The sequence below is a fragment of the Arachis hypogaea genome, chromosome 16 (assembly GCF_003086295.3).
Source record: "Arachis hypogaea cultivar Tifrunner chromosome 16, arahy.Tifrunner.gnm2.J5K5, whole genome shotgun sequence".
Lineage (NCBI taxonomy): Eukaryota > Viridiplantae > Streptophyta > Magnoliopsida > Fabales > Fabaceae > Arachis > Arachis hypogaea.
This window is the reverse complement of record NC_092051.1, coordinates 9,592,400-9,605,854: the sequence shown is the minus strand read 5'-3', so window position 1 is coordinate 9,605,854 and position 13,455 is coordinate 9,592,400. Positions and strand designations below refer to the sequence as shown.

Here is a 13,455-nt window from a genome sequence, read left to right as displayed (position 1 = left end):
CACTGGGGGAAGTATCCCCACATGATTATCCAACTTCACTTTATTTTTGGCCATCGTCCTCATTACGAACATCCTAACCTCTTCCAGCAGTGTGATTATAGGCTTCCTCCTAGCTTCCTTAATCTTTGCGTTGAATACTTCGCACGTATTGTTACAAATTGAGTCTAACTTTGGCTTGTGACTAAACTGAGATCTTGTCCAAGAATGTGTTGGCCACTTTTCTAGGTATGCCCATGCCTCCGGATTAAGCCTCTTTAACTTTTTCCTATGTTCCCTGAATTCCTCAAATGTTGTGGCTCGTGCACAATCCCATAGCAACCCTCTTAGCTCCAGATCTTTCCATTGCTTGTTGAAATTCTTCCACAAATGCCACACACAGAAACGGTGATGCACATTGGGCATCACCTCCTGTACAGCATTTATGAGTCCCTACAACACAGAGTGGATGCCAATAATAATTAACACAGATACAGCAGAGAGAAGTATGTTGAATACATAGTTATATGCTCATCCATTTAGACCCTTAATTTTTTTATTTTCACCATACTAGACCCTCACTTTGTTAATTTTCACCATAATAGTCCCTGAGTTTCTAACAAAGGCACCATAATTGTCCCTAACTTTTACTATCGTGCATCTACAGTAGTCCTACTCAGATATCAGCAAGCCTCTTACAGATCAAGGATATTGTAACACAGTGATGCAAATAAACTGGAAACTAAATTAGAAGGGATTAGCAGTAGTGTACCTTTTGCATGTCGGATATGAAACACCAACCATGTGTCTTGTAATCTCCCAAATCTGCGTGCAGTAGTTCCAGGAACCATTTCCAGTTGGCAGTGTTTTCAACTTCTACAACTGCCCAAGCAATGACATATATGTGGTGGTTTGCATCCTGCCCAATAGCTGAGAGAATCTGCCCTCCAAAGACAGTTTTTAGGAAAGCACCATCAAGTCCAATGAGTGGACGACATCCTGCCTTAAATCCATTCTTGCAGCCACTTAAACACACATACATTTTCTCAAATATCACATCACCGTTTGGCTGTGGGATGGTGCAAATTTCGACAGTTGAACCCGGGTTTGTCTTCAGTAGTGTCTCCCCATAGTCCCTCACCATTGCATACTGAGCCTTTTCATCACCATATACAAGGTTTCTAGCATCAGACAGTGCCCTAGAGATCGAGTTCCTATTCAATGACAGATCATACTTGGTCTTGAAGAAGGTGTTTGCATCACAATGCCTGAAGTTGGGATACTTTTTGACTTTCTTCACCAGCTTACTAGCAACCCAGTTACGATTGGCTGCTCTGTTCTTATCCTCCCTTGCACAACTATGATCATCTCTGAAAGTCTTCACTTGCCAGCAAGTATCGTCTCGGTCCTTGGAAGCAAAGATGACCCAACCACATTCCTTCACCTTGCAAACTGCCCTAAGCCTATTCCTATCATTTTTATTGAACCGAATACGCCTTCCCTCCTGGATGGTGTACTCCCTAACAGCCTCTTTGAAATCCCACTTTGTATTAAACTTCATTCCAACCTCCAAGTGAAGCTCCCCGAACCTAGTCCCCTCTCTAAAAACAGGAAACACCTCATCAGACTCGGTCTCCTCTTCTAGTTCATCTTCAGAATTGGGTGGGGTTTTCATCTCCAATGAATGCCAAGAGTTGGCACCATCAGAATCAGTCCCAGGATCGTATGCATCATAATCATCATTCTTATCAGTTCCAACTTTTCCAAAATCCACTTCAATATCAGAATTACCCTCCACATAAGCATCTTCATCAACACAAATCTTCTCCTTCATCTTATTCTTTCCCTTACCTTTATCCTGTGAAGCACTCCCCTTACTTGTTTTCTTCTTACCCTTTACCTTAGGTGAAGGAACAGGGTCCGCAGCACATGAATCAGATGAGCTGTCTTCCCTTACTGGTTTATAGGGCTCATCTTCTGAACTATCATCAGTTTTAGAGGACTCCTCATCAGATGACATCAACATCACTGGGATCTTGCTACCCTGCCCTCTTTTCTGAGCCTTTGTGCCTCCTATCCCAGTGGCAGACCTGAGGCAATACCTCCTATGAACTTTTGTTTGACTTGGTTTCGGGGTGTTATTGGCCTTCTTTTTAACTTTTTGTTCAGACGGCACCTTAACTGATGCTTTTACCCCTTCCTCTCTAGGTCGACTCACATTAGCAGTAGGATTCTTTCCATGATTTGGCCTAGAACCATCGTCTGGGGCAGCTGCAACATTTTCCTTAGCTTGAGTCCCAAGGTCCCTTACTTGATCATCAATGTATACCATAACCTCCTCCCCTTCTATCAGTTCAGGTGACGAAACCTGATGTTCAATGTAGATATCAACAAGGCCGGCATTCTGTGAACCCATCTCACACATCTCTCTTAGGTCTGCATCACTATTTAACTTCCTCAATCCCTTCCCTATGCTCTTTCCAGGTACAAGCCACCAGACTTCCTTCATTCTGTCATAACCTAGCTCCTTATAATAGTTTCTCAGGTAAAATACATCCAAGCTATCCACCTCAACATCACCTAGGCAGTTTCTGTTGTCCGGATAGTAACCAATCTTTCCATCCACGCCCTTCTCAAAACTTCCTCCATGATGAAACATAATGTCCAGTACTTCATCCATCTACCAGATAAGTTAACAAACAAATTAAACACATGCAACCTTTCTTTGAGGAAGAAAAAAAACAGAGCAAACCAAACCCCTGCCTAACAACGTAACCACAAAAACCTAACAACACAGAAATCTAAACAAGACACCAAACGAATATCAACTCTGCTTCAATCAAGACACCACGTGAACATCCATCAGTGAAAACCAAAAAAAAAAATTTAAAATTCAACTACACATTCTGTATTACTAACCTTGTTGTAGCTGACGATGACGATAGCCTCTGCTTCAACCACTTCGTACCTGTGGCGTACTTCCTTCTCCTGGCAATGAACTCACTCAAGCAATAGCCAGAAAGTGCCCTAATGTCACACCATTCTCTGGACGACAGCGAGAGGAAACGTTTGAAGAGAAGTAGGAGAAAGCCTAACGAATGATCAACCCCCTCCCCAAGCAACGTTTCAATTCCCCTCCAAGGCAAAACGACGTCGTATTGATTCATTAAGGCCATCCACGCAAAACGGCGCCGTTTAAGGCTGCCTACGTGGACAATAAGCAGCCAGCTCAGCGCTTCGGCTGCTGAGTCACGCCGGAATTGGGTGGAGGGACCAGGATTTCGCACGGAGCTCAATCTGAAGGGTGCAATTAGAGCATTTCGAAAGTCAAGGGTAACATTGGTGCACGGGCTCAATCTGAGGGACCATTATGGGGTTTCACTCGTTGAATCTGTGATCAAAATTAAAAAGGAAAAAGTGTAAAAGTTAATAAATACAGAGGTCAATTTCTAATTTTTAGTTTTTTCATAAAAAAAAACGGGGTTCAATTTATAATTATTTTTAAGTGGGTTAATGATACTCCTTCATAAAATATGGAGCAAGGAATCCGTTGCCAGTATTTTCATATTTACTTATAAATCGCAAATTTAAATCTCTCTATTTTTAGAAAAAAAATTAATTTATTTCTTTACTTATTGTTTTAGTTTCTTTTTAACTTTTTATTATGGTGATTGTTACGGTGTCTAAAAGTGTTTGTCTAACTTACCAAAAAGGGTTAAAAATCAATATTTAATTTTAAAAGTATAAAAATAAATAATCATTAAATATTCAAAAGTTGCCATAAAAAATAAGTTAGGCACCAAGTTATAGGCACCATAGAATTCACCTTTTATTATTCACGGAAGTTTGGCTTTTTTTTTTCCACGAAATCTGTAACTTCAATTTTTTATTCCTTAGTTTTATGAAGAACATGTACCATCATAGGCATTAGTAGAAGTTGATATTTAACATTATATTAACATTTCAAAGTGTTGATAGTATGTCTGCCGTGATTATTTTGTTTATTTTATTTATTATTTTATATATATTCATAACAAATCTAAATTAATTATAAGACAATACACAAAATACTTTTAATATACCTCTAAAATTCGTTTAAATCTGTGTTTATATTTTTTTATATAAATAACTTTTAACACATCAAAAATAATAAGATAACATATAAAATACTTAGTACACGTCCAAAATTCATCAAATTTGTTTTTATATTTTCTTAACATAAATATTTTTTTAACACAAATAATAAAAAAAAATTGATTTTCCTGTGCTTCTTTGATTTTGAGCTATAATAAAATCCAGAAATGAGGTTGTTAAACAAATTTTTTGAGCTACGCATACAAAACTAATAAAATAAAAATTTCTGTATACTTAAAGGAAAAAAAAAAACGTTGTTTGTCATAAAACAAACGTGATCGTCATTATTATTAGGCTAATGTTCAACATTGCTGTTGTATACTTTTTCTTAATACATCTAAAATTATAAAATTATATACTAAATAAGTTCCTAACATATCCGAAACTCATCTAAAAGACTAAAAGTAATTGTATTTATTACTCTGGTTAATTAGGATAAAAAGAATTTATACCAGTTTTAAAATTGAAAAAATTAATTTTGATAGTATTATTTTAATTTTAATTTGGTTAGAGTTTAATTTTGATTTGTTATTTTTGTTTTGTTTGGTTTAAATTTAAATTTAAATATTGTGAGATATAATTTTGAATTTTAAATATATAAAAAAATATTTCAGACATAATGTCTAAAAATAATTATTATAATAAAAAATGACTGATTAAAGAGTAAATTATAATAAATACCTAATTGTATCGTTTGCATTTGTATATATCCTTGATTTAAGGTTAGTCCAAAAATAGAAAATAATGTAGCCAATGCTATTATTTGTGGTTTTTTAAAAAATTTATTTTGAAGTTTCTTTACAAATTAGTATACTTCTCTTGAAAACATCAATTTCACTTGCTTCAATCATTAGGTGCCTACTTTCTTCCAACAATTCTTGCTACGTAAGAGTGATGGAAAAAATGATTAAATCCCTCTTCCAATGTTTCTTTGCATGCTGGATGAGGTAAGCTATATTTTATTTTTTCATGGAGTAACACAAAAACAACGCCGCGAATTTTTTATTTCTCTTCCTCTGAATTATTTTGTATTTAATTGTCAGGAAACACCAAATACGAAGGTCTTGTTTTGATAGTCTTTCAGTCGATATAATTATCAACATCTTTGTTAGACTTCCCATAAAATCTGTTCTCATTTGTAGATGTGTTTGTAAGTATTGGAATACATTGATTTCTGATCCAAACTTTGCCAAGTTACTCTATACTTATACATCTCCTGCTGCCATAATCCGACGTTGGCATTCAAGAAACTTTCACGTTGTTGAATATGACCGAATTGAATGGTATGAAAGGAGAAACAATCCATTGTGTCTCAATTTGTTTGAGGTCTTGGAACCTAACAGTAGTAGCAGCATAAAACTTGATCCTAAATTTGAGATTCCTTTGCCTGATCCCAAATCAATACAGGGTACAGGAGTTTATGTGGATGTGCTTTCTTGTAATGGTCTTTTATACTTGAGTTGTTCAATGGATAGAGACATCTCACTTGTTTGCAACCCAATAACAGGTGAGTTCATAAGACTTCCAAAACAACCTCCAATCTTGACACCCTGTGAGCAAATATTTCGGTGTTTTGGTTTTCATCCAAAAACAAACCAATACAAGGCAATGAGAATCTATATCTTTAAACATGATAATCAGTATGGTTATTAAAATGCACACAGTTGGAACATCAACATGGATAAACATTGAGGTAGATTATCCCAAGAATTTGACATGTGTGTTAAATTATTCTACTTATTTTAACGGGACAATTCATTGGGTTGGTATAGATGTTGATGGAAATTTTGACACGGAGCAGTTCCAATTCTTCTCTAACGCGCCCAAGGGTCAAGGTACAGGCTCCATATTAGAATTCAAGGGTTCTATTTACTTCATGTATTTTAATGAGCTGCTTATCTCAATGTGGATGATGGAAAGATTTGGAGATGGAGAATCTTGGATTCCTGTTTACCAGTATTCTGTAAGTTCTGACCGTAATACTAATTCTTCTATAACCACATCTCAATTACCTAGTTGTATTGTCTACTGTGATAGTGAAAATCAAGAGTTTAGGATTTGTGCGACTCCTTGGTATGATTTCAAGGTTCATGACAAGTTTCAAATGGTTCGCCTTGTTCCTACTCTTGTCCCACTGAAGAATATTATCATCGGAGATAATGTGGAGGTGCATAGTATTTACTCATTGGATAATCTAAATTGAGTTATACTGTTTGTTAGTTAAAGAAAAAAAAAATCCTTCATTTTAATTTTTTTTTATTAATAGCAAATTTATGCTTTATTGTTTTAGATTCACATTATAGTACTCACATCTTATTTGGTGGCTTAATTATTGTCTCTAGCTAATCAATAGTATTTACAAATTATTAGCAAAATTTCTTTTTCTAAATTATTAAAATATAATTTAAATTAACTCAATTTAACTTATAATCCTATTTTAATTTTAGGAAAATAAATAACATTTTTGTTTCGAATTTTTCAATTGGGCCAGGCGGCCTCCATTGGTCCAGTGATTTCAGAATGCTCTTCCTGTGTGATTGGAAAAATATGTACAGTATCATTCATGTTCTAAATTGAAGAATTATTTAAAGACAAAAAAAAAATTATTTCACTGACCTAGAGAAACATTTTTGTAGGTAAATATTACACCTTAGAAAAAGGTAATAGATGTTCCATTTACAATAATGCATAGTGGTTTCTTTTATGTAATTAAATTAAATGGATCAAAGCATACAACATAAAATTCAATTTCAAGCAGCCTTTAAAAATACTTGGAACTGATGCTTGATTAGGTAAGTATGAAATAATTTTGTGGTGGTCATAGAAAATCTAGAAAATGTTGCTGTCTCTGCTTGGGTGCAGTAGTGGTAGAGTTGCCAGTAAGGTGCTGCACTAGAGCCATAAACTCTTGAGGCCTCACGTGAATCACCTTCGGAGACCTCAAATGCACTATCACCGGCTGCTTCTTCTTCTTCTTCATCTTCTCTATCTTGTTTACTACTAGGCCTGCAGGCTTTGGACCCTGCAACTGCACCTCCCCTTCTTCTTCCTTCTACACGTGATGTCTCCATGATCATATTCCCACTACTTTGAGAATTTGAAGAAATAAACTTGGCAGGGACATTGACATTGGTATTGGTATTTATATATGAGGAGAGTATAATATACTAGTAGCAGTAGTAGATATGTATGCTAGTCTGAATTTGTCTAATATGAATTAATTAACCAATAATAATATTTTATTGTATTGCCGTCCTCTGTTGAAATTTGCAGGCTGTTTCCTCTGACTCGGCATGCCTTCCCCCAATTCACATACAGTTAGTCTCGGTCAAAGTCTCTTAATTTTTTTTTGGTGACTAGTAGTCATCATTAAGTCAAAACTTTCAAAAAGAGCAACAATTTAATCATGTTTGAATTTAGACAAAGTATTATAAAATAAAGTTCACCTGCTTATTATTAGATAAATAATTATAATAAGAATGTTTGACTTTTATATATTAATTTAATACTCACCGTATTACACTATTTGTTTTATTTGCGAAAGTAGTCTCCCGAAATGTTGACTTTTTTTCAAAGTCAATTACACTATAAAATATAAATATACACACAATACACAGTCACGCACACATTGACAAACGAGGTTGTTTAAACTAGTTGGTCTAGTTTACAAACCACCACCATGGACGATCTTGTTTAATTTGGTCAAGCCTCTCCCTTGTTATTTTGTTTAATTAGGACCTATATATCAAAGTTTTTTTTTTTCTTTTGTCTTGATCGGAGCATTCAGTTGGTTTGATCCATGTATTTGGTTTATGATGAGGTACCGGTTCCCAACCTCTTCATAATTCTCATTCACATCATTAGAATTTTGGTGAACTTTGACTAGAGTTGTGGAATTGGACTAATTATTAAATCGATCAAATGACTAATTCGATAGTTGAATGGTCTAACTAAGATTGAATAGTAATGAAATCAGTTTAATTAAATATAAAATAAAATTATTAAAAATTTAATATAAAATTTTAAATAATTAAAATTAATGATTTTTAAATTAATAAAATTTAAAATTTTACATATTAATTTGTCTATAAGTTATCATTGAAAATTTACAAATTCAAATATTAAAATTTATGACTATAAAAAATTAAAATATATATAATTAACAAATATATTATGTTTCTTTTTTTTTTACCAAAGATATGAGATTCGAACCCGCAACCTCTTAATTGAGTATGGGGAGACTATGCCATTTGAGCTATTACTTATCAGCTATAAAAAATTAAAATATATATAATTAACAAATATATTATGTTTCACCACTAAAAAAAAAACAAATTTTAGACACTATTTACACAAATTTTTAATTATTGAATCCAAACTTACACAAATTACATACCCTCAATAACTAAGTATTGATTATTGAATACAAATTTACACAAAATTTCTATTCACATCAACAATTCAACGATACATAAAGCCTTAAAATACAAAACAATTAATAATTACATACATAACACAAACTCAAAAGTCATAATTAACAATTACCATCAACAATCAACAAATTATTTTTAAAAAATTAACTTAGAAAAAGAATTATCAAGAATAGAATTATCAAGAATAAGATAAATTAACAAGAATAATTAACTCAAAAAATATAGATTAATCATAATTAATTTCATAAAAAAAATTAGGACTGAAGAAGCAATGAAGGAGTGTTTACTAGAAAAGAAAAGACGGCCGAACAACAGAGACGTTCGCAAGAAAGTGATATCGAGCAGTTAAACGGAAGTGACGGCCGAACAGTTCAACAGAAGTGATGGCGAGAAGAACAAGCGAGCAGCGACATTTGCATTTCGCGTGAGACACAGCGAGATTAGAGATAAAGAGAGCACAAACTTAAAGAGAGAAAAGCCGAGCAGAGACCTCCACGATAAGAATTGGGCGTAACAATGACAATAACAATACAAATTACATGAAATACTCATGTACTCATTAATCTAATGACTTTAAACAATGACTAACAATAGTAAGAGCATAAATTAAACAAGATAAGATATAACAACTCGAATTTTTGAAATTATTTATAACATATTTTATTAGTTTGACTAAGTTATTTAGGAATTATTTTAATTAGATATAATTAAATTGATTTTATAATTATTTGAGTTTCATTTAATTAGAATTCTTGTGTATAATTTTGTATTAATGAAATATTTTGCACAATTAAAATTAGAATTTCAGTAATTTATAAATAATAAAAAATTATATAATTTAAATTGAGTAAGGAATGGTTTAAATTTTAAATTTTTATTTTATAAAAAAATAATTAATTTAATTGTTATAATTCTTAAAAATAATTGTTTTAATTTATTAGTATGTAAATAAATTAAATTTTATGTGTCCCCAAAATAATTTCTAGTATCATAATTAAATTTTAAATTATTATTTTTAAATATAAAAATTTTGTAAAATTTTTATACTATTAGTATGCATTTTTTCTAATCCTAAAACTAGCAACACACACTAATTATACTCTCAGTCTCACTAAGAAGTAAGAACACGCGTTCTTTTTCTCCTCACCATCACCATGACTCACTCCCAGTGACACTCATCCCTCACTCCCTCAGCCACTCCCTCACTCATTCTTCCATATATAATTCCTTCTTGCTTCTTCTGGGTCATCAAGAACACACAAAACAGAGAAAGAAAATAGAGGAGGGAGAGCTTAAGAGAGGGAGGGCGCACCGGTGGGGCCTGGGAACGCTGCCGCCACGTCGTCGTCGATTGAAAGTTGCCGCTATTAACGGGACGAATAGAATGCGAAGAGGGGAGAGAAATGTGTCCAAACATGAACAAAGGGGGAGGAGAAACTTGCAGAGGAGAGAGAGACCGTGCTGCTATTGTCATCATCGTCGTTGTCAAAGAGTGAAAGGAGACGCCACTGGAGCTGCTGCTGTTGTGGGTATCGTCGGTTTTTATTATTGCTTCACTCCACCATGACTGAACCGTATCTCTCTCAATCCAACAGAACTTGTGGCGCTGCTATGAGGATCACTGCTGAAGAAGACAAGCTACTGTTGCTACTCCGGTTCTGCATCGGAGCTACTGTTACTGCCACTGCCGGAGGCGATTAGCGTTGCTGTTGTTCCAATCGATGCTGCTGCCGCTGTCCCGATTGCGCTGGGTGTTGCCGCTGCAGCGAATTCAAAACAAAAGAGGGTTTAATTTCGGAGTTCGACTAACTGAGGTAGGGGGTTCGTTTTGAAATTAAGAGTTTTGAAATTAAGAATGCCAAAAAGCTTACTGAATAATTACAAAAGATTTATAAATGCTATGCATGACCAATTAATGAGAATTGATAAAGTTGAAAATTGTTAGTAAATGTGAGTATGCTTGAGTATGCTGAAAGTGAGTTTTGGTAGGGTTGTTGGTGCTGTAAAGAATTGGGTGATTAGATGAGTTATATGTGTATTTGTAAATTATGATTCTGTTATTGATGATGATATAGTCATAGTTGCTGCTGGTTGTATTATGATGAATGATGGTTCATTATGGATTGGTGAATTATTGTGTGCTTGAATGATGATAATTGATGATTTATTATGTGTATGATTGATGTTGAGCTCCTATGGAAAGAAATTCTGTTTATGATAGTGTAGAAAAGTACATGTTCAACTAAGTATATGTGCATTTGTGAAAAGGGTGAATTGATAAGTATGAACTCCTAGGGTTGTGCTAAGCACTTTGGCAACTTTGATTAGTCAAAAGAAAGTTGGAATTGTGGTTTTAGAGGAATTTTAGGCTTGAATATAGAATTTGGTATGAAGGGTTGTTAAATCATTCAATGCAGAATTTTCTGCATAATTGGCAGCAAATTAAAATAAAAACTGGGAGCAATCTAGACATGATTTTCAATCCAAATTATTTTTCTGTCAAACTTCAAGAAGTCAAAATTTTTCTATAAAAATTTCAGGGAATTTGATCAAGTGGTTTGGAAGATGTGAATTTTTGAAATTTGGTGGTTGCTGCAGAATTTTCTGGTTTTCTGGTTCTACAGTATCACATTCCAGCTACTATAACTTTTGACTTATTTGGCATTTTGAGTTGCTTTCAAAAGAATTTTGAAGATCTGTAAGTCTACTTTAATTGAGTACAAAGTTCATATCCATAGCTATTTTGTAGAGTTAGTTATGTCTCTTGTAAGCGGAGATGTTTGCAGAAAATTCAGAACTAATTACTAAAAACAGGACAGCACTTCCAATTGACATTTAATTAACCAAACGAGGTGCTATGAATCTGAAATTTGTTTGTTCTAGAACTTAGTGGTGTTGAGTGTATCCTCACCAAAATTTAGAAGTAATGGATTAGAATTGAATTTATTACAGATTTATCAAAAACAGAGTTGCTTGTTGTATTTTTTTCTGAATTCTCTTTAGTGCAGCAGCAGATTTTATTAAGTTGGCTATCGGATTCAATTATAATCCAAACGTGGTAAAACTTTATTTATACCCAAAGAATATGTCCAAATTTGACAAAATATAAGAGCTTAGTTAAACAAAGGTGTGTAGGTTATCCCTAGGACACGTTTAAAGCTAAGCGGTGATGCAGAGGTACGCCTAGTTTCACAGTGATGGGGAGGTACTTTTAAGTTTCTTGGTGATGCGGAGGTATGCTTAGCTATAAGGTGAAGCGGAGGTATAATGGAAAAGAAAGAAAGTGGGAATTAAAGAATGGAAATGATACTTAGAGGAAAAGAAAAGGAAAGTAAAGAATGAAATAAATTATTGAGAATTATATGTTAAACGGGTCTTGCGCCAAACTGTTAATGCGAAAGTGTCCGCCTAACTGATAGCATGAGATTGCTAATGCGGGAATGTTCGCCTAATTGATAGCACTGTTTCTTATTGTGATGCACATTAAAACGCTATTATGATGAGGCCTAACTGACACGGGTAACCGTGATGCCAAGGTATCAAACTAACACAGTAAAGGAACCATATTCGGGGTTCATTCCGAGTAATGTCGGGTTGCGGGTAGACAACCGACGCATGAATTCATGGCCTGCGCTAGGGACAGACATGCATCATATTGTTTGCGCATTGATTGTGGTTGTTTACTTTGTTTATTTGTGCTTGTAGTATTGTCTTGGTGACTTGCTTGTATGCTTGATTGGACATTTTACTTGTGTTGTGGACTTAATAATGTTGTGGGGACTAATGTTTGTGATTTCGGTTAAGTATATTATTTGCGATACTGGCTTACTTGAATATTGCGGTAATTAAGAAATGTTGTTTAAGGATGAGAATCAATAATGTGACTGTGACTTTATTTAAGGTGATTTAAAGAAAGAGCTATAAATAGCTTTAGGTAAGACTTCGGAAAGATTATAAGGGTTTAACAAAGAAAACTGAATTTGTGATATGAGTTAGTTATTTGTATTTTATTCTGTATTTTTAAGGCATTCATTTTTTCTACTGAGAACATGCGAGGACGACGTTCTCACCCCCTACAAATCTTTTGTTTTAGCGACAGGTTCAGGAAACCCTTGACAAGGAGCCACGACCGGTCCATAGAGTTTTATATATGTATTTCGTATTTTCTGAATTTTGGTTTAATCTTAGATCTTTATTTCTTCCCTCGTCATTTATTGTTCAAGAGATTTTAGAGGAATATGACTTGTATTTGAGAATCTTGAGATAAGTCTATGTATATAATGTTTTATATATATATTGTGATTAAGTGATTAAGAGTAAATTTCTCGCTTTCTTAATTAAAGTTTCGATTTGTATTCGCAAAGACTCGATATTAAATAAAAATAGTATAAAATAAAATAAATGTTGTTTGGATTATACTACTCGAAATCACTTTTAGATGAAAAATTATTAAAAAAGACATCAATTTAAATAATATTTTATATTATTCTATCATTTTACTTTATATTTGAATAGATCTTATTAAGAGATATTATTTTATAATAAAATTAATATTTACTTACTAAATTAAAATAATATATAAAAATTAACAAAATATATTATAATACATAAAAATACTAATAAACATCAAATTAAAAGATAAAACACTAATAAAATATATAAGAAATATCATAAAAAAATTTCATATAATAAAAAAAATTTAGATGAACTAAAAAACAATAAGAAATAATAATATACATGAAAAAGTAAAACACTAAAAAAATGTTTATCATATAAATAAAAAAATCCAATAAAAAACATAAAAATAAAAATATGAAAGAGAGTACTAAAAATAATAAAAAATTAAAATATTTATCTTAGAGTGATTGAAACAAATTTAAAAGATTTTGATAAAAAAAAAATTGGAACGGAA

General features: G+C 33.1%; 1 long non-coding RNA gene across 1 annotated transcript; it reads left to right on the top strand.

The window, feature by feature from the left end:
* The first annotated feature begins 9,623 nt into the window (after positions 1-9,623).
* On the top strand, positions 9,624-12,864 carry LOC112758486 (uncharacterized). Its single transcript, XR_003179650.2, has 2 exons — positions 9,624-10,357; positions 12,637-12,864. It is a non-coding gene; the product is annotated as an uncharacterized lncRNA (long non-coding RNA).
* Positions 12,865-13,455: the final 591 nt, after the last annotated feature.